The sequence below is a fragment of the Notamacropus eugenii genome, chromosome 5 (genome assembly GCF_028372415.1).
Source record: "Notamacropus eugenii isolate mMacEug1 chromosome 5, mMacEug1.pri_v2, whole genome shotgun sequence".
Classification (NCBI taxonomy): Eukaryota; Metazoa; Chordata; class Mammalia; order Diprotodontia; family Macropodidae; genus Notamacropus; species Notamacropus eugenii.
This window is the reverse complement of record NC_092876.1, coordinates 102,131,025-102,153,899: the sequence shown is the minus strand read 5'-3', so window position 1 is coordinate 102,153,899 and position 22,875 is coordinate 102,131,025. Positions and strand designations below refer to the sequence as shown.

At 39.9% G+C, this 22,875-nt stretch overlaps 1 long non-coding RNA gene across 2 annotated transcripts; it reads right to left on the bottom strand.

Moving 5' to 3' along the window:
- Positions 1-11,368: 11,368 nt before the first annotated feature.
- LOC140508861 (uncharacterized) lies at positions 11,369-22,351 on the bottom strand. Of its 2 annotated transcripts, XR_011968505.1 has the most exons (3): positions 22,197-22,351; positions 12,518-12,887; positions 11,369-11,760 (listed from the first exon to the last, which is right to left on the bottom strand). It is a non-coding gene; the product is annotated as an uncharacterized lncRNA (long non-coding RNA). The 2 variants fall into 2 exon arrangements; XR_011968504.1 differs by lacking the exon at positions 22,197-22,351 and having other exon boundaries at positions 12,518-13,653.
- Positions 22,352-22,875: the final 524 nt, after the last annotated feature.

The following is a 22,875-nucleotide window of genomic DNA, read 5'->3' as shown; positions in this document are numbered from 1 at the left end:
CCAAGTGAGAGGAATCCCTGCAATTTCCAGTTCTTTGCTACCACAAAGAGAACTGCTGTAAGTATTTTAAGTCATATAAGTTCCTTTCCCTTGTCCTTAATCATCTAAGAATTCATTGCTCTTTTTACTGAACAATACGATGATCCAAATATGGTTGAGGCCTTCTACATATCATCCTCCCTGCCTTCATCATATATTCACTCCTCTTCACTGGGAACTGATGATTCTGTCTGTGGTCCTCCACCCTCTTCTCCCAGCAGGTGAGATGTCCTCAACTGGTGAGCCCTTCTCATTTTTATTATATGCATCCCCTTCAGCATTTTTTGTCCAAGACAAAGAAATACTAAAAAGCTCTTTAGTCAATACATGTCATCTGTTCCAACAATACAAGAAAAGAATCCCTAGAGTTTTCTTGTCTGGCAGGAATTGTAATGTTCTCTGTGGTGAGTTTCAATCTTAGTGATGATATAGTACCAAACCAATATTGGCTGTTGTCCTTCATTCTAGAAGAGGACCAAAATGACATCACCACGATAAAATGAAATTTCAATGTGTCCAACTGTGGCTGATCAGACCAATATGAGCCTGGAATGCTCCACCACAGATTGGGCACAGATAGTCCATGTGAACATTTGGGGTGGTTACTCCAAATATGCACATTCTACATTTCTTTTACGCTGTTTCAATTCTGCTTTACTCATAGAGCACAGCACCCTTTCTGATGTGGGAACACCATGCTGAGTGGTCCTGTGCCAGTGTTCTCTCATGTCACACAATCAAATCCAAAGTTCTGAAAGTGTCCTTATATCTCTTCTTGTGACCACCATGCCTACTCTATGTGAGTTCTCCATGAAATAATCTTTTTGGCAAGCATACATTTTGCATTTGAACAATGTGGTCGGGCCATCAGAGTTGTGCTCTCTGAAGCATAGTTGGAATGCTTGGCAGTTTAGTTCAAGCAAGGACTTCAGTGTCTGGTACCTTGTCCTGCCAGATGATCCTCAGAATCTTCCTAAGACAATTCAAATGGAAGCAATTCAGTTTCCTGGCATGGCACTGTCCATGTTTCACAGGCATACAATAATGAGGTCAGCACAGTGGCTCTGGAAACCTTTGGTTTGTCAGTCAGTCTAATACCTCTTCTCTCCTAAATTTTTCTTCGGAGCCTCCCAAACACTGAAGTATCTCTGGCAATGCATGCATCAACCTCATTGTCAATGTGTACATCCCTGGAAAGTACACTACCAAGGTAAGTGAACGTGTCCACAGCATTCAAAACCAAGATATCTACTTAATGAATGGATATATATATATATACACATATGTAATATATATATATCCTTTATCTTCTATAAAATAGAAATAATAATAATTTCAATGCTTAGTCCTCATAATTCACAAGAATTAGACCAAGAACTAGAAAGATTCTAGAGGCCATTCAGTTCAACTTTCTTTTAACAGACAAGGAAACTGAGGCCCAGAAAAGTTAAATGACTTACCTAAAGTCACAAAATAGCAATGTATGCAAAATATGTGTTGCAAACTTTAAGAGACTATATACATTTTAATTGTTTATTTTTATTATTGCTCCCATCACCCCTGATCATGTGGATGCTTACTAAAAGAAGGTGCAGTTCTTAGGCTCTGGTACTATCAGAGTCCTAATCACAAATGAGCAGTTCAGGTCTAGAGACCATATGCTGTCTCTAGGAATTTTCTCTGACTGTCTCCTATACTCTCGCTATCCTCATCTCTACTTCCTAGCTTCTCTGGAATCTTTAAAGCTTTATTGAAGTTCCATCTTCCACAGGAAGCCCTTCCCAGTCTTAAATTGTGGTGACTTCCCTTTGGATTTATTTCCAATTTATCTTGCATAGATCCTGTTTGTACATAGTTGTTTGCATGTTGTCTCCAATGGTCTGTAACTCTTTGAGAGAAGGGACTGATTTTCATTTCTCTATCTATCTATCTATCTATCTATCTATCTATCTATCTATCTATCCATCCCCAGGGCTTAGCACAGTGCTTTGTATATATCAGGTGATTAATACAATGTTTGTGGACTTGACCAAAAACCTGGATGTGCTTTCCCTTCCTGACATGGATTCAAAAACTCAAAACTAAGGATTTGGTCCTTAGGTAAGAGTTTAGAGATCATCCCTTTGTTTTGGTTGGCAAATTGTTGTCCTTCATTTTCAAAGACGACCAAAATGACATCACTATGTTAGAGTCAAGTTACAATGCATCCAACAGTATGACTGGAAAGACCAATAGTAGCTCAGAATGTTCTATAACAGGTCAGGCACAAATAGTCCATGTGAACATTTGAGGTAGGGTCTCTAGATTTGCACATCTACCATTTCTTTTGAACTAATTCAATTCTATTTTCATAGAGCACAGCACCTTCTCTGATGTGATGGGAATGCCATGCTGAGCTGTCCAGTGCCAGTGTCTCTCTTCATGCTACACCATCAATACCAAAGTTCTTAAGAGAGACCTTGAGAGTATCCTGGCATCACTTCTTCTGACGACCAAGGTTTGCCCTATGTGAGTTCTCCATAAATCTTTTTGACAAGCTTACATTTTGCCTTCAAAGACATGACCAGCCCTTTGGAGTTGTGCTCTCTTCAGTAGAGTTTGAATGCCTGACAGTTTACTTCAAGAAAGGAACTCAATATCTGGTACCTTATCCTGCCTAGTGGTCTTCAGAATCTTCCTAAGACAGTTCAAATGGAAGCAATTCAGTTTCCTGGCATGGCACTGGTATACTGTCCAGGTTTCACAGGCATACAACAATGAGGTCAACACAATGGCTCTGGAGACCTTCAGCTTATTAGTGAGTCTAATACCTCTTCTCTCCCACACTTTCCTTCAGAGCCTCCTAAACTCTGAGCTACCTCTGGCAAAGCCTGAGTCAACTCCCCCCCCCCCTTTTTTTTTAACAGATGAGAAAACTGAAGCTTAGGGAGGTAGAATGGCTTATCTATTGCACCAAAGGCAGAATAATGTTTCTACATCAAGCCCTAGATTCAAAATTCAGAGCTCTTTCCACTTTACCAAACTTCCTCTATTTGTTTAGATGTCAACACAGTCCCCCTTCTTCTCCCCAGTAACCTTTGTCTAAACATTTGGGTAGGATTATAAAATAACCCAAGGCTTCCAACAAACTCTTCTAGTTTCAAGCTGAGCTCCAAGTGAGAGCTGGCTGCAAAGCATGTATACCCTCTGGCTGATAATATCCTATTAAATCAGTTCAAGGGGAGAGGCGGAGGGAGGCAAGAGTCCCAACATCCACCCTTTTCTTCTTAAAAGATTAATTTAATGATGCAGTTCATTATCTCATCAATGTCAGGTTTGCCATTAACTCCATCTTCCTCCTCACTAATTAATTGCCCTGCTGCATGCATTTATTTCCTCTCTGGACACATTTACAAAAGTCCTTCAGATTGGCTGTAATCCCTTAACAAAGCACAAATGCCTTCAGGTACTTGTTGTCCTTTCCTGTCCCCAGGAAGACACAGACCTACTCCTATTTGATTACATTTTCTTTTTTCTGACTCACAGATGTATTTCAAATCTCTCAAAGTGAAATCCTCCTCATTCCTTCTTGAATCCACAGTGGAATTGTATCCTTCTTTAAAGAGGCAGACAGGAAAGGGGGAGAAAAGGGGGAAGAGAAAGAAATCCCTCATGCATTCATTATAGCACCGCTTGAATTTTCCAAGATTCTTAAGGCACTTATGGACTTTAATAATTCTTCTCATTCCACTTTGCTGACTTTTTTCTTAATCCTTGTAACTTAATATCTGGGAATTAAGCCCTGGACTGCTACAGGGTATGAGCTCATCATTTCTTACTATCCTTAATTTAATTAGCCTGTTGTCACAGAAACCAAATTTTTGTGTAGATCCCATTCTCATCCATTTCCTTCCCCTTTGGTGAGACACCAATCCAGACATTCTGTCTCTCTCTGTGTCTATCTCATTGGATTTCCCCTTTTTCATTTGTGAAGTTTCTCCAACTGATCAGAGAACCATTAGAAAGATAAATATATGATAAACTTACTGCTTAAATTCCAAGTTTACCGGCCCCTAAGATATGATGGGGTGTATTTTAAAGAACTTCAAGAACAAGTTTAAACTTAATAAATTGGAGTCAGAAGACCTCTTCCCTACTCTGGGTGACTTTGGGTAAGTCACTTAAATTCTCTGGTCCTTAATTTTCTTTCTTTCTTTCTCTCTCTCTCTCTCTCTCTCTCTCTCTCTCTCTCTCTCTCTCTCTCTCTCTCTCTCTTTCTCTCTCTCTCTCTCTCTCTCTCTCTCTCTCTCTCTCTCTCTCTCAAAGTATTCATTTTAAACTTCAATGCAAAATGAAAAAAGAAAAAAAATTCCCTACATTTCCTTGTATACAGCAAAACACAAGAGAGAATTCAATACAAAACAATAAATTTCTATTTCACAAAAACCTATGGAATAAATATCGGACACTGTATTCAAAGCAGCCTGGTTTTTGTCTGCTTCTGTGCACAATTAATAATTTTCTCTTCTGTAAGATGGAGAAGGAGGAGTTGAACTAGGTGAACTTTAAAGTTCCTTCCAGATGTAAATTTGATGGTCTTTTCATCAGTTCAATTCATTTCAATCAAATAAATACATACTGAGTCAATTACTAGATGCAAAACACATTCTAAGAGCCAGGGAATGATTATAAAGAGAGAGCAAGACAAAGCCACTGCTTAGAAGTTTACAATTTAATTGGGAAGATTGGAGAGGTATATACATTTCTATAATGTAAAACAGAGATTCACTAATACATAGGAGATATGCCAAGTGCTGAGGTCAGAGGATGGAAAGATCATTCCTGCCTGAGAGTATGATGGAAGACTTCTTTGAGGAACAAGTGCGATCTCAACGGGCAGGGATGTGAGATGGGTGCTTTCCAAGGACAGGAGACAATGTGATCACAAAAACTTAGAATAAATGGAGAAAAACGATGAGCAATCCAGTTCATTGGATTTAAAACTGGAGGTGACCTCCTAGGCCAGGAGAAAGTAAGGCCTACTATCTAGTCAGTGGCAGAGCCAGAATTTTATTTCAAGTCCCCTGACTTCAAATCTAGTATTCATTGCACCGTACCTAGAGTATATGGAGGGGAGTGGTGGTAAATAAAGAAAAATGCCAAATCTCCAATTTCTTACACCTTTGCTACTCTCTGGTAGCAGTAGAGTTTGGTAGACAAAAAACAGTTCAATTAGGGGGGAGGATCATTTTCAGTAGCGATTTCAAAGGAATGAACTTCTTAGAAACAAGGATGAGAGATATTTATAGCACACTTTGCAAACTTTAAAGCACCGTGTAAATGCTAGCTACTACTATTTATCCTCAGTTTTAAGACATTTGCAAATCTGATTAACGTGTCATCATTGATTCCACCCAAGACATGGACAAAATTATTACACAGTACAGTGTAGCACTCAAATAGAAAACTTCCTCCTGCTTAAAATAATCCATCACTCAACACTGTATGTATCTATAGTCAACAATTTCTGTACTACCTAACATTCCGTATCTGTCTGTCTTGCAGACAATGTCATAAAAGGTTTCGCTAAATAGTTTGCTGCTATCCAGATATATTATATCCACAAACTCCTCATGAATCTAGTCTAGTAACCCTTTTGTAAAAAGGAAATGAGGGCTATCTAGTTTGACTAACTCTTAATGAATCAATGCTGGTCCATATCGATCAGCTCTTCCCTTTCCAAGTGCTTGCAAACCATCTCTTTAATTATCTATATTGCCTGGAACTAACTTCAGACATCAAACAAAGCTGGTGAGTTGGAAATATCCACCTTCTTTTCCTCTTTCTGTTTTGTTTTGTTTTGTTTTTAATTATTAGAACAAATTTTTTCATCCCATCTTTCATCTCTACAGTGACGCAAATACTTAAGCCAACAGTTCAGCAATATTACAAAAGCTTTCAATATGCTGGGATATGGTTAATCCAAAAAAGGTACTTTTTTAATTGACAAAGGGAATTAGGTTACCTATTCTCATCTTAACATTTATCTTGGGTTTCAATTTCATTTTAACCATATCTGTTCTTTCCTTAGACTGAGGGAAAATGGTGAAAAAAAATAGAAGTGAATTTAGAAGATAGATAGTTTTACTTATCCACAGGTCCTAGTGACTTTCTAGATCATTCTTTTGCCTCTAACATGTCGGTGTCTCCCTCCTCCCCAACACTTGATCACTTGATCCATCCTTCCCTCTAGGTATTGTCCCAATATCCCTTTCCTTTTGTGACTAAATTCCATTTATAATTAATATCTTCACTTCCTTCCCACTCATTGTCTTCTTAATTTTCTGGAGTAAGGCTTCTGACCTCATTATTCAACCAAAGTGGTTCTTTCCAAAGTTATCACTGGTCTCCTAATTGGATATCCCAATCCTTATCCTTCTTGACTTCTCTGCATCCACTGGCACGTGGATCAACTGCTTCTTCTTGATAACTTTGTTATCTCTAGGTTTTCAGACACTCTTTTCATCCAGATTCCAAGTCTAGTGCTCTATCCACACTAGAGGAGCTCAATGTCCCATCCAGAAGCCCAGGGGAACCAGATGAAAAGGTAAATGGAAATATTTCACAAAATAAATAAAAATACAACAGGGTACAGGTAATGTTAATATGTGGTTTCCTAAGTCAACATGCAGTTCACAAAGATCCTGATATAAGAGGACATGACTGAAAATGATTAAACAAAAATTCTATTTACGTGTGATACCACTACAGTAAATCATACTACTTTCTCTACCGCCTGTGCCTTTCCTTGTATTCCTCTCCTTTTCCTTCCCTGTCAGACCAACTTTGCTGGTAAGAGGAGGACCGGGAGCATACTATGGGATAACAGTAAAAACAATAGCCACATCCACAATTGCAGTTGATACAGTATTTCCATTTAAAAAGCACCTGATAGGCTCATTGGAAGCAATACCTCATATCTGCATACTAGGTGGGAGCTAGCTAGGTCTAAAAGAGAAAGGGATGTGAGAACCATGCAGATACGTAGAACTAAGCTTTCCACCACTGTCCCCTCCCTGAGAAAGAGGTCAAGAATATTGGGTCAGAAGGCCTTTTCCTGTGCCTGAAATTGCTTATGTTCTCATGGAAAAAGGAAAGCTACAATTACAACTGTAGAGAATTAACTTGCATGAATAGTGAGTAATTGTTTGGAACCCAGTGAGTCAAAAAGAGGTTAAGCTTTCTTTTATAGATACACACATCGGGAGAATAAAAAAGAAAAAAAAATGGATGACCCCTTTTTGGAAAAAGGTTCTCTTTCCAGAATGATTTGCAGGAGTCCACCATTGTGCCCTTAAACAAAAATCATTCATTGTGTTGGCAGTGAGGCTCTTCCACCAGGCTTGGAAGTGTCTGGGTCTGAGGAATGGAAGGACTGAGATGATTTTTACCATGACTCCCACAGGAAGTGATGGGCTGAGAGCATAGCTACAGGCTTTCCTGTACAATGTAATTGGCCCAATGTGTGCAAAACATTCTTATCTGATTAAGAAAGAGAAATAGGATTGTTGGCTAAAATGCTGGAAAGAATACCGGATTCTACTTCATTTCCCCCTCATTTTTCTTTCTGTAGTCTGTTCCTTCTCTATCTTTAATTTCCAAGTTCTCCTCTTGATAATTTTTTTTTAAACATTATGCCATTTTTTATTGAGGACAGTCATCACAAGTTCAACTCTGTTCAATGAGCACCAATGAGACACTAGACTAGGTGCTGGGGATATAAAGATGAGGATGAAAACTATAGTGCCTGCCCTTAATCAGCTTCCATTTTCCTGGGGGGAGCCTGTATCAAATGAGCTAATATTTGGAAAGCACTTAGAGAAGTGGCTGACACATAGTAGGCACTGTGGAAACGCTATTCCCTCTTTAATGCTTTGTTCTCCATCACTCTGCATATCTAATGATTCATGTTGTTTCTTTACTTAGTGTACCTCAGACTGGTGTGTACAGGTGTTTCTTTGCTGTGTGTGACATCATCAGATGCTTCTCTGGTTGCACCAGAGAGAAAAGTAACCTTAAATGATCAAACCTGATCTCATACTTCTGTAAGTGATGATCTGAAAAGCTGACTAATATGAACCAACGATTCTGTATTTCTCTGACATATCCCCTAGTAATAATAGCAGTGCCTGTTCCATGATGTTCAGTCATTTTCAGTTGTGTCTGACTCTTCGTGATCCCTTTTGGGATTTACTTGACAAAGATACTGGAATGGTTCTCCAGCTTATTTTATAAAGGAAACTGAGGCAAACAAGGTTAAGAGACTCGCTCAGAGACTCACACAGCTAGTAAGTGTCTGAGAGCAGATTTGAACTCAGGAAGATGAGTCCTCCTGACTCCAGGCCAGGTCCTCTGTGCACTCTGGTGCCACCTAGCTGCCCCCTACCTTGTCCATAGCAGACAATAAATACCTGTTGGATTGACAGAATGTACTTGTTTTTATATCTCCACTGCAGGGCACAGTGCCTGGGCATACAGTAGGTACTTAATAAATACTTATCAAATGAATGGATGTACTTCTATGGAATAGCTGATAGGGAACTAGGCCAGAAGGCAGGAAGCTTAGGTTCCTAGTACAAGCTCTACCATTGTGTTGTGATTGTGGGCAAAACATATCACCCCTGAGACTGAGGCTTCAGTCTTTCATTTGGAAAATACAGATGGCTCGTACCTGAGGTACCTCACAAGTGATTTGGAAGACACTCTTCTGTAAACCCTGAATCACTATAAATATGAGTTCTCATTATCAGTAATAAGTAGTTATTAGAAATTAATAATGAAATAGTAGATTGGGTAGAATGAATTCCCACCACAAAGCACGGTGCGCTGCACCTGGGGGAGACAATAAATTTTTCTTGAATTAAACTAAACTGACTGGGAGTTATGGGACTCTGGTTCTGGCTGCAGTTCTTTTGCTGACTAGTTATGTGAGTGTGGATGGCCCCTCTGGACCTTCATTTCCCCCACCTATAGAAAGAAGGGGTGGAACTAAGTATTTTATTTGATCTCTTCCAAATTCCCCCCTTTGTATGCTTCTTCCCTAGAAGCAGTTAGGTGAATAGAGGGCTGAGCCTAGGGTCAGTAAAAGCTGACTTCCAATTCTGCCTCAGACACTTAGGAACTGTCTGACCTTGGGCAAGTCACCTTATGCTTCAGTTTTCTCATCTATAAAATGGGGAGAATAACATCACCTACCTCCCAGGGTTGTTGTGAGGGTCAAATGTGATAATATTTGTAGCATGCTTGGCATACCATTTGGCACATTGTAAATGATTAATAAATGATTTTTTCCTTCTTCCTAATTCTGAAAACCTGAACCTATAAAGTGATCCATCTAAGTCATTCCTCTCATTCAGACTTTGGCTCTAGGTCTACTTTTAATTATTTTCTAAAATAAGATTTATTGATACTTCTTTTGTTTTGCTTTCTGTCACAGTCATCTTTGATTCTTTACTCCAAACCTCCCCAGAATTTAAACCTCCTTTGTAACAAATAAAGACAATCGATAGAGTGACTCTAATGGGCAATGTATATAGTATTCTGGCCCAGCAATCTCTGTCAAGAGAAAGGACATTTCATTACATATTGACCAAGATTAGTTATTACCATTACTCAGATTGTATTCACCCCCTAATTTCCAGGCAAGTTGGGAGGAGGGGGACCATACAGTGTTTGTCTGGGAAAGTAGAGTGAGGAAGGCCCGCCTCTTAGTTGTCATCCTTGACCACTGTACTTTCCCCACAACCTCAGGGGTCAGTCTACCTTTGTCCCTCTGTTACATAATACTTTCTTCCTCCATGGGCATTATCAACGTAGGCAATTGTCAAGGGCCTTTCCCTTGCGCAGTGTCCTAGTCACAGCTACAGAGACATTCAACTCTGTACACCTGTGTGATGTTGTCATCATAAACAGCCTGAGCCTTAAACACAAATAGACTTTCCTTTGCTTCATTGTTTGCTTTTGCAGTTTAAAGACCCCGGGGAAAAAAACCCAGCTGCCTATAGGGTAGCCAGGAGAAAAATGTAGAGTCAGGGGGGTTTTATTTTGCTTTTTTTTTACTGCTCTGATGAATTGTTTTGTTTGATCCTTTATAGAAAATGTGCAAGTACCACAAAAATGATCCTGTATGTGTAATTCAAAAGTGATTGCATATACACAGGATTAGAAACACCTACCTTCTCTTATATGGAACTGCTAAGTTCAGAGAAAAAGTTTACAAAGGCCGGGGGTAAATGAGGAGGCCAGTCCTCAGGTGAGCCCAAGTTCTCACTTCCCTTCCAGCTCTGAGATTTCCAGACACAGGCTATATGCCCACTTGTCAGATATTACACCCTAGGGATTCTTGATCAAATGTGGGTTGAACTAACTGGGCCCCTGAGTCCCTTCCAACTCTGAATTTCTGGTAATTCGTGCCTGGGACATTTCATGGAAACATAAACTATTAGAGCTAGGACTGTGAGAAGTCAGCTGGTCTATCGATGCCTTAATTTTTTTACAGATAATGAATCTATCTGAACCCCGGAGGGGCCAAGTGAACACATGACAGTTGCAGAGTCCCAACTAGAACCCAGATGTCCTCAATTCCCAGGGTAGCCTTCCTTCTACTGTCCCAAGCTGATGTTTAGCACCAAGGCTTCTGTTTCCTACTTTGTAACAGTAAAACTTTACCTGCCTACCTGGAGGATGACTTAAACTTCAACCGGAAATGCTAGCTAGAGGAAGGTACATCAAAGAGGTCAAAGACAGGAAGGCACCGTGTAGACTAAATATCCGTAACCCTGCTTTTTGTAGTAGCAAAGAACTGGAGAAACAGTAGGTGCCCATCTATGCAGCTGATGATAGAATACTGAAAATACAGCCAGGAGGACCTGAGTTTGAATCCTACCTCACTTACTTACTAGCTGTGTGACACTGGGCAAGTCACTTAACCTCTGTCTGCCTAAGATTCTTCATTTGTAAAACAAGGATAATACAACACCTACCTCTGAGGGTTGTTTGGAGGCTCAAATGAGATCATAATTGTCAAGCACTTACCATAGTATTTGGCATAGACTAAGTACTATATAACTGTTTGCTATAATAACATGAGTATCAATTATAAAATGATCAATTATATAGTCATATAATTCATTAATAAACAATGGGTTATATTAATTATATTAATTCAATTAGTTGTTATTTCCCAGAATTGTGAAGATCCATTAAGAGAGTGTTCATAAAGCTCTTTGCAAGCCTTAAAGTGTTATATGAATGTCAGCTACTATTACTAATTGGAGAATGACTGAACACGTTGTGCATATGAATTTTAATATTATTTCACAGTAAAATTAAGAATTCAGAGAAATATTAGAACACTTCTATGAACTGATTCATAGTTCAGTAAATAGAAGCAGAAAAACAGTATCCATAATGGTAACAACGTAAATAAAACAAATACACACAAAAATGAAATGATGATCAAGCCCATCCCCCAAAAAACACCAGAAAATATACTTCTTTTTTGCCCCAGTTGGTGGGGGCGGTCTACGGACGCGTAAGACTCCATACACTGTTGATATGGTGATTTGCTTTGCTGAATTGCTTTCTCTCCCTTTTTTTCATTTTGTTGGTGGTGGAGATGTTTTTCTTTTTTTTGTTTTACAGGGGCTCATTCACTGGAGAGGGAAGCAGAAAAGGCTGTACCTGAAAGTGAAGGGGATGTAAAAACAAAATTAAAAAATCACTAAAACTTCAAAATGAAAAAAAAACCAACAAAAAAGAGCTGAGCGGCTCTCTCTTCCATACAAAGAGTCAGCTAAGTGGGACAGTGGCTAGGAAGGAAGATCCAAGTTCAAATCCTACTCAATCACTTAACCTCTCTCGACCTCAGTTTTTTCATTAGTGAAAAGATGGAGTTGGACTGGATGTTCTTCAAGAGTTCTTCTGTCTCTAAACCTATTATCTTACAATCATCTATGCCTCAATTTACATGTGCCCCATGGAAGATGCAAACAGAAAAAAACATTTATCCTAAGACAAAAGAACAGAAATTAGGGAGAGACTGATCTAGGATCACAAAGCATCTAAAATCATCTGCAATTTTAAAATTTAAAAAAACTAACAACAACAACAAGAAATTCTTCAATTTTTCACACTCCTCTTATTTCTTAGGATTGGTTGTTATTTATTCTATTCTCCCTGGAGCAGGCAGGTAAGAGGACTATTTATTGCACTAGAAACCTGAGCTCTGTGTGTGTGTGTGTGCGTGTATGTATGTGTACAGCGTGTCCCAGAGCCTAGTATATGGAACACCTTGTGTATCATCAGCATGTAAATGCCCTATTTTTAGGCTTCCCAGATTATGCAAGCAAGAGAGCAGATGTCCTCACATCCTAGAGTGCAGACCCTCACCCCCTCACCCCACCCTGACATGGCTAAGGCACCCCCTGTCAAGCTATACCTTGCTTCCAGAATAAGCTCCCCAAAGAAATTAATTCCATCCTGAGGGATGGAGATTGGGGGGAGTTGTAGTGGCTAAGTGAGGAGATGCCACAGGTTTAGAGGTGATCCAAGCAGATCTGTGGCTGTCAGGCATTGAGGGAGGCATTGGTGTCCCAGGGTGACCCACTGTCAAGTCCAAGAGTCTGAGAGGCCTCCATAGGTTAGAGTGACGCAGGTGGGCGAGGTGACTCCTGTTGTTGGGGGAGATGAAGTCGTGGGCGGAGGACACACTGTTCGGGCTGAGCTCAGAGCTTACAACACATAGCCTGGCAGAGGCGGCAGGCAGCTCAAATCCAAAGGTCACCTGCATGTGGATGGAGAGGCCAGGGCTGGAGAGATGAAAGCAAAGTCAGTCAATCCTGGAAGTACAGGTTGCGCAAAGTCTGGAGGGAAAGGGAGAGTGATTCAACACTGTCAGTCCCACGCAGGCCAGGTTGAAGGTGGGCCAGGGTCACACAAAGCAAACAGAGCAGTTACCTAGGCACTATCTCTTGGAAGGGCCTAGAAGAGCCAAGGTGATTATTTTTTTTTTCTGTCTGCTTTTGTTTACATCTCCAGGTCTACAGAAATGTGAGGAGGGGCTGGTACAGCGAGTCCTAACCAGGCATGCATTAGTCTAAAGCCTCATGTCCTGATGACACCAGGTTTGCAATGCTTTTCACCTGACCTCTGAGGTCCACCTGCAACATGTCAGCCAAGGCAAGATTTTGCTTGGAAAACAAAACCAAACCAAACCAAACCCCAAAAAAGCTGGTCTGCTGCTACCCCACTTAGCCTGGATGAAGCCAAGCTGAACTGGGCTTTTGCAACCCAGGTTGGTGAGAACTGGAAAGAGGCCATCAATTTGTTGGCCCCTGAAATCCACTTGAACCTTCCACCTTTGCAGAAGACAGGCTGATTAGACAGACACCCACACTGCTTGGCACATGATTCCAGAGTCTCTCCTTTGGGCTATGATACATCAGCAGGACTTTATCTTCTGGCACACTCAACAGGCAGATTTTCTCAGAGATATGCATGCTAATACTTTAATGCAGCCCTATCTCCTCCTTAGCCTTATCTTAGAAAAGAAAGAACATCACTCAGGGATCTGGTGCAGGCTACAGGCTGTTTATAGGGCTGGGTTTTTTGGTTTTATATTTTTCTCCTCTCTCCAGGATTCATTTTCCCAAAAAACTATAGAACTTGCCTTGGACAGAACCTTAGAGGCCTTTTGGCCCACCTTTCTTTCATTTTATGGCCCAGTAGGCCTCATATTGATAGTAAGTAGCCTCCAGAGCCTGGACTCTCATTTTTCCACTTTGTCAAACCCCATCCCTCGTTTTGAGACCCCAGGGTCTGTGCCATTGCATTTAGCTGATTTAATTTGCAAAATCAATTCCACCTTCTGTTCCATTAGACAAACCTTTATTTAGTACATACTAGGTACAAGGCATTGTGCAAAGACCCCCAAAGCACTAGCCTAAGCAAATTCAACTAGCCTGCGGGAGATGGGTGTGCCTATGTGTGTACCAGCAGAAGTGAACTTCCATGATATGTAGCTATTTTAGTGTTTTGTTTTTTAAAACCACTGGCAGGGCATCTGCCTCTGAGTCAACGTAGTCCAGTGACAAGAGGATTGGACAGAACTTTCTGGAGCCACAAGACCTGAGTTCAGGTCTGAGTTTTTCCACTTGCTGGAGGTACTATCTTGTTCAAGCATCAAGGATATTATAAGCATCAACGAGATCTTTCATAAGTGTTATATTGTTCATAATCATAAAAGCTTATAGAAATGTAAGCTAATGGCAGCCTTATATGAAAGGAGATATGGAGTAGTGGATAGAGTGCTAGATTCAAATCTTCCCTCCGAAATATACTGACTTGGAGATCCAGACAAGTGAGAACCTCTCAGTGTGCCAAGCAACTCTCTCCAGGACTCCTAGTTCAGTCAGTCAATAAGCATTTATTAAGCACCTACTATGTACCAGGCATGTAGTAAACACTGGGGATACACAGAGAGGTGATGAAGTCCCAGAATTTAAAGGGAGTTCCCTATATCGAGGAAGTTCAAGGTCTAGGCTCTGTATTGTATGTTTCAGACTTTAAACTGACCGAAGAAAGGGTCTGGGCTATTTAATTTGTCCCGTATAGTGCCCATCCTTTACCTGTATAGCAGGTAAATACTCTTGGAAGGAAGGAAACAAGCATTTATTAAGCACCTTCTATGTGCCAGGAATTGTTCTAAGCACTTTACAAATATTATCTCATCTGATCCTACCATAACCCAGAGAGGTTAGGTGCTAATAAATATTCTCCCTATTTTTAGATGAGGAAACTGAGGCAGGCAGAAGTTAAGTGATTTGCTCAGAATCACACAGGTAGTAAGTGCTTGTGACCCAATTTGAACTCAGGACTTCCTAACTCTAGATCTAACTCTCTATCCATTGAATAATGACAAGAAATGAAGTGAGTAGATCCCATTCTTTCTTTCTCTGCTCTGGGTAGAGACCAATCCATGCAAAGGCTCTTAGGAAGAAAATGTTCTACGAGGGGACAGAGCAGACACCTAGGGAAACAAAAGCAGTCCAAATTAAGACACATGGAGAATTTCAATGAGAAGCTCTTACATATCCTATAAATTCCATTCCAAAGACTAAATATTTTCTCCCACTTTGGAAATTTTTGAGCAGAGGCTAAGGGTGTATATCAACTTGGATGGGTTAAAAATATGTATTTTTATTTTCATTTATAATTCTTTTGTAATTTTATTTTATGCATTAAAAAACACTGTTCTTATAGTACACTGGACTTATAATCAGGAAGACTTGGGTTCAAATTCAGTCTCGGATGCTTAAGTGACCTTGGGCAATTTACTTAACCTCTCTCTGCCTCAGTTTCCTTTTTGTTAAAATGGGAACAAAAATACCACCTACCTTAGAAGGTTGTCTGGAGGGTCAAATGAGATAATAATTGCAAAGTACCTTGCAAACCTTAAAGTACTACAGAAATGCTAGTTATTATTATGTGGAAATGTTCATTTTCCTTGGCATTTGTTGTTTAGAATATGTCTTCTTTAAGAATTCTTCTGGGAAAAAAAAAAACTGAGCCTGGGTCTAACTATTATCTGTGAACCAGTCTATTTAAACTAAGAAAAGTATATTATAAAAGCCTCGTCACCAAGTAACAAATGTTTGTTATGTTTTTGCCACGAATTCAACAATTCATGTACTAAGATCCCGAGCAAGTCACTTAACCCGTCTGTGCCTCAGTATCCTCATATTGAAAATGAGGGGTTGGAGCCAATGGCCTTTAAGATCGCTTCCATTTCTTGATCTATGATTCCATGGGGAGGGGAGAAGGAGGGAGAAAGGAGGGAGTGGAGAATCTGTGCCAGCTGCTGGATTCAGAGATCACTTAAAGTGCTGAAGTCAGTATCAGCAGGGGCAGATTTCAAGTCTTGCCAAGGAAAAGGACAGATTTCAGGCAGTTCTCTCCTTTCTGAATTCCAAGGAAACAAATTGAACAAACATGTTGCAGCTTAGCCAATCTGCACTCCCATCATCTTATTTGCTGGGATGATAGGCATTTCACCTATAAACCTAGTCAGCAACTTGGAGCCTGTGAGACAAACTTTTATTTTTAACTCTGGTTCACTGAACTGGCACCAAACACGTAGAAAGACTTTGTAAAAATCTTTAAATCCACACCAAACTGAATCCAGCTTTTTTGGACTTACTGTTTAACTTCATTTGCTGCAGTTCCTGCTGCTGTTTAAAGGTAACTGACTGCTGGTTTATTCAGAATCATCCCTCCACAGCAATGCAGTGTCTAGAAATGCTCCACTGTGTCTAATCACTTTAAAGGAACACTCTTGCTTTATTGGCAGGTCAGGCATGATGCTATGGGGAAGTTAATAGGACTGGCATTTCAATGGCTGATACATAGTTCAAAATAAATGGTAGGATGACTACTTATTTGGGTCTGGAGTACAAAAACCTGTCTGCTTATCCTCTGAAGGCTAATGATAGCTTGGCATGGCCTAGCCAACAGACAACTCAGCACAAGTTTTCTTCAAACCAACTTTTGGTCCCTTTGATTTGGATCCACTCATGTTTCCTCTGTTTTAAGTATGGTAGTTATTCCAGGAATATAAAGATTAAGGCCGAAATTGAAGGAATGCCCATCAATTGGGGAATGGAGAAGAAAATTGTGTTATATGATTGTGATGGAATGCTACTGTGCTGTAAGAAATGATGAGAAGGTTGATTTTGGAAAAACATGGAAAGATTTGCATGAAATAATGAGTGAAATGAACAAAACCAAGAGAACATTGTTTATGGTAACAGCAATATTGTTAGAAGAATAATTGTGAATGACTAAGTCATTCTGGGTATTATAAATACTTAATCAACTACAAAGGACCTGTGAAAGAAGATACTATCCACCTCCAGAGAAAAGACGGATATATAGAAGTGTGTTATCATCTGGCTTCACATGCATATCTGTGTCAAATATTGGCCTTCTCAAGTGCAGGTCTGGGAGGAAGGAAGACATTTTGAAACTCAAAATGTAACAAAAAATTTAAAAATCAAAAGATTAAAGCTTAATGTCCAATATATTTGTGTGGTTAACTGTTGAGAAGTCCATAAACTTTCCCTTTAGTTTACAAACTAAAATTTCCCTTTAGTTATTTTAATGCACCCATCAATTTAGTAGCAAAAATAAACAAAACTCCTAAATTCTGGTTATATACTAAGATTGTTAGAGAGGATTAAAAGGTTGCACTGCAGTTGAAGTCAGTTGATCTGGTTTCAAATCTCAGCTCTTCTGTGTGCTGTCTGTGATTTGAAAAAAAGTCTGTTAACCTCTTGAGGCTTCAGTTACCTTCTCTACAATAATTAGAGAATTTCAGCTCTCTAAGATTTCTTCTAATACTTAAATCCTGATTCTTTCCCATAGGCAAAGTTGTTGAGTGAGGAATGCTTTTTAGAAGGAAAGGTAATAGCATAAAGAAATCCAGGGAAAGCAGTGCTACAGTTCCAGTTCAGCAATCTTTCAGTCCTGTCTGACTCTTCCTGATCCCATTTGGGGTTTTCTTGTCAAAGATACTGAAATAGTTCGCCATTTCCTTCTCCAACTCATTTTCTAGATGGGAAAACTGAGGGAAATGGTTGAGTGTGTTGCCCAGGGTCACACAGGTAGTGAGTGTCTGAAGTCAGATTTGAACTCAGGAAGATAAGTCTTCCTGACTCCAGACCTGGTATGCTCTCCATTGCGCCACCTAGCTGGCCCTATTCATGTCTAGTATACCTTTAAACTCTTCTCTCCAAATAGATCTACTTAAGAGACTGGTCTTCTAAAAATCAATGAAAGAAGTGATCCATTAGGCACACTGAGCCTGATCTTATTTACTCAACCCCAGTCACAAACTGTACCTTTTTTTTATGAAAGCACTAAGGCCAATCACAGATTCTTGCCATTCTCCCAATACTTATCAAATTTACCTTATCTTTGAAAAGGAGATTGCATCACTTATCTCCTGTCTCTTTGACGAGCCCGGGATACAAAACACTTAACTCTGATGTGCTGAGATGCCCAAATGGCAAGTCTAAAAACTGTTTCTAGATTAGATGCTGGTGAAAAATCACTCAAGATAGGAGAAAACTGAACAATTACGGAAGGAAAGGTGCACAGGCGGAAAAGAGAATGAATTTTTCAGTGTAGCCAATTCTTACATGCATCCAAGCCAATTGGAGGAAGAACAGAGAAGTAAAATCCACAGATCCAAATTGAGATCAGCTCTCCCCATTCCTCTGGAGTTTTCCCAAGAGGATATGCAGGTGGGAGGTAGAAATTGCCAGTATTCGTCTCACCAGCATCAACATCCATACCTGTTGGGGTATGGAGCCTTGTTCAGGAGGCTTGAAGGGGCTCTTACCCTTCTTACCCAAGAAGCCATCTTACCCAAATGTCACTCTGTAGCACAGAAAAGTACGTTTTCCCCCAAGTTTCATCTCCCTTAAAGGGTCCAGTTAGAGATCTTGAGACATTTGCCTTAAGGAAAACAGACTAAATGATCTTTAAGCCTCCTTATAACTCTGTTCCAGCCACCTTCCCCAAAGTCTTTTTCTGTTCAGGAAGCTTCTTGAGGAGTAAAAATGAGAGGTTTGAATTTAATTTCCTTGTCTGGTCTTCAGATAACTAGCAATTATTAGAAAAGCAAGCAATTATTAAGCATCTACTACATTCTGGGAAACAGGTAAGTGATATAGTAGATAAAGTTGCTGTTGCGTGTTTGTCCTTCGTCCTCGAAGAGGACCATGACATAAAGACGATGACATGGCTTGCAGCTGATTTTGATTTGAGTGAGGGAGGGCTGAGTGGATCTGGAGTCAGGAAGATCTACATCCATATTTGGTCTCAGATGTACTAGTTGTGTGACCCTGGGCAAGTCACTTAACCCTGTTTGCCTCAGTTTTCTCAACTGTAAAATGAACTGGAGAAGGAAATGGCCAACCACTCCAGTATCTTTACCAAGAAAACCATGACCAGCTGGGGTCGTGAAGAGTCAGACACGACTGGAAAATGGCTGAACAACAACTGAACCATGTGCCAGGCACTGTGGCTGGCGAAACAAAGACTTCCCCTCCAAGGGCTGGTGACCAGATGCTCAAAACTTTCTCACCAAGATTATTTTGTTCTGTACATGTCTTGTACATACCTATAAATGTTCTTCTTCTTATCCTCTTCTCAAAGGTAAGGTCATCGAGGTTACGGACAGTTTCCCTTTTATCTTTGGGTCCCCATTGCTCAGCGCAGGGCCTGGCTTCTAGTTGTCTTGGCACTTAATTCGGTAAATATAGTACTTAAATTTTCAAAGCACTTTACATATAGTATTTCATTTTATCTTCACAATTCTCAGAGGCAGATGCATGATTACCCCCATTTTACAGATGAGATAACCAAAGCTGGCTATTTAAGTGTTTTATTTAGGGTCCCACAGCTAGCGTCTGAGAGTGAATTTCAACTCAGATCTTCTTGACTCTTTTGGAGAAGGAGATGACAAACCACTCTAATATTTTGCCTAAGAAAAACCTAAAAGGGATCACAAAGAGTGAGAAAGGACTGAATATCAAACAGCAATAGCTTCTTGACTCCAGGCCCATCATTCTATCTCCTGCAACTTCTAGCTGCCTCCCAGTGATTACTTATGGTAGCGTGCCTTCATCAAGGGAAACAACAGATACATACAAACAAATAAACACAAAAATAAATGCACATACACACATACGAAATAAATACAATTTGGAGGTGAAGAAGAACACTGTAAGTTTTGCAGATCAGGGAAGTCCTCTTGTAAATGGCAGTTTTGTCTTGCTAAGTCACAAACTGGAAATTCCCCCCCCACACACACACCCTATAATTCAATAAAGAATTGTGTTCCAAAGTCATCATTATTCCTACACAAAATTGAATTTTTTTTCTTAAGCAACAACACAGAAACTTCCCCAAAAAGGCAACATTGGCTCAGTGATGGATGCATTCAAAATTCCTGTTTTTAAAAGGAATACAAACAAAACAAATCAAGCCAAAAAAGAACTGTAGTTTTCTATCTTTTCATCTCAGGACAAGCTGACAAGTGTGGGTGTGGGTGTGGATGTGTGTGTGGCCCAAAGTGATAATATTAAAAACATTAACAAGAGCCACTGCTACAATAGTGGGGTCAGAGTTTAGATTTTTAGATATGGCTTATTTTTCTAAGCCCTTCTCCCCTCCCCTTTTAAAGTATATTTAACCAAAGAGAATAATAAAAAACATAGTAGACTAATTTAGGAAAACATGATCACCATGGTGTCCTTTGATACTCTCAATCATTTTTGGGGAATAAGTTGGCATGTTCTCTCATGACTTCATTAAAAAATGAAAAAGAAAAACCTTAATTTTTTTCAACCTTTCTTTTTTCTTTAAATGATAATATTAGTCCAGGCAGAGACTCTTCACTCTTTTTGTATCCTAGACCTCTTTGGAAGTCTGGTGGAGCTTATGATCCCTTCTGTGAGTAATATTTTTAAATGAATAAAATAAAAAATAGGAATACAAACACACAGGCTATCGATTATATTTAAACTCTATAATAAATGGTGTAGGGGCAATGAGAAAGGGATGTCAATGTCTTGGGCAAGTCATTATACCCTCTGGGCCTCAGTTTCTTTGTCTCTCAAATGACAGAATTAGAGTAGATTCTCCAAGGTGGGAGAATATTGCTTTTCAGCAATACAGTTCTATGATCCTAATGGGAAATTAAACACTCACTAAAGTGAGGCACTCAGTTAAGTCCAGAAGATTTGGGCAGCCTGATTCCTGTCTCAAATCTTGCTGTGAAAATGAAGTAGTAGATCTGAAGGAATAAATCTGAATTTCTTTCCAAGCATTCTATCCTAAGACCTTGCACTGATGGAATGAGCTGGAGAGAGTTCCTCTGCTAAGTGGGATACAGTTCGTGAACTCCACTGTAAAGAGAAATTGTAATAGGATGAAAAGGCATTAGAACTTGTCACCTGCTTACACACAATGACTCTGCAGCTTCACCAGAAGGCTCAGTGGAACCACTAAGGAAAAAAGCAGTGATGAGGATGCTCCACCATCAAATATAAAATCCTCTCTTTGGTGTTTCAAGGCTCCCATAACTTGGCCCCTCCCTTCTTTTCTAGGCAGGGTACACCTCATTCTCCTCCACAGATTCTGTGATGTAGTGACATAGACCTCCTTCTTCTTCACAAAGAATACTCCATCTCCCAACTCACAGGATTCTCCCTGGCTGTTTCCCCACCATGCCCGAGATACTCTCCCTCCTCATCTCCACCTCCTGGCTTCCCTGGCTTCTGTCAAGGATCAGCTAAAGTCCACCATCCTCCCTAATCTTACTGCCTTCCCTCAGAGACTACATCCAATTTATCCTGCTTGTATTTTGTTTACATATGGTGGTTTCGCATATTATCCCCCTCATTAAACTTCAAACTCCTAGTCAGGGCTGGGGAAGCTGCAACCTCCAGGCCACATGTGTGGCCCTCGAGGGTCTCAAGTGCAACACTTTGACTGAATGTAAACTTCATAGAATGCTCTGTGAGATCTGAATTCAGTCCAAGGGCCATGCTTGAGGACTTGGAGGGGCACATATGGCCTTAAGGCCACAGTTTATTCTGTGAAATTTCTGTGAGGTTTGGATTCAGGTTCCCTAAACCCTCTTTTTCTTTGTATCCCCAGTAGTAGTAGGTGCTTAAAAAATGTTAGCAGACCGGCTGAAAGGAACTCACTTGTCTACTAAGAAGGCAAGTAATAAGTAAATAAATGCACTAATAAATAAATATAGGAATAAAAGATACCTAGATAAATAAATAAATGAAAGGCACGTTCTTATCAAAAGGGGCTTTGTCTTTAAAAAAAGACGCTGATATACAAATCATCACATACGTATATACAATACATGCATATATATGTACACAAATATACAAATACACATACATACAAATCTGATTTTTTGAGATGTGTAAGTGCTCTCAGAAAACGTCTAGTCCCACCTCCTTATTTTACAGCTTTTACAAAGGCTTTTGCAAACTGGTGAAATGACCTAGTCCACGTCTCAGCATTACTCTTACCTCTGCCACTTACTAGCTATGTGACGTTGACTGTCAACCTCTAGAGGCATCAGTTTCTTCATCTACAAAATAAGAGGATTGGACTAGATGAATTCTGAGGTCTTTTCCAGCTCTAAGTCTGTGTTCCCATAGTGTCAGAGACAGGTGTCAAAATCAGGGTTCCTTACTCCTCCTAGGGCATGATCCTTCCCTGGTAACTGCTAAGTTACTGTTCAGCCTAACATACCATTCCTGGAAAGTAAATACAGTTCTCATTTCCTAGGCCTGATGTGAGCATTCCACCTAATACAAACATTCCCTCCTACACCATAGATTGGGCTAGTCTCAAAGAAGAACTGAATGTACTAAGAAAGCATGTATTAAATCAAAGAAATGAGTTTTTCAGTCATGTCTAACTCTTCTTGACCCCATTTGGGGTTTTCTTGGCAAAGATACTAGAGTGGTTTGCCATTTTCTTCTCCAGTTCATTTTCAAGATGTGAGACTGAGGCAAATAGAGTTAAATGACTTGCCCAGGGTCACACAGCTAGTGTCTGAGACCAGATTTAAACGCTGGGGGATGTCTTCCTGACTTCAGGACCAGTTCTCTATCCACTGTACCATCTAGCTGCCAGGCTAGGAATGAGGGCAAACACTTAAATCATAAACACCCAAAAGATAGAATCCCTAGTCAAAGCACT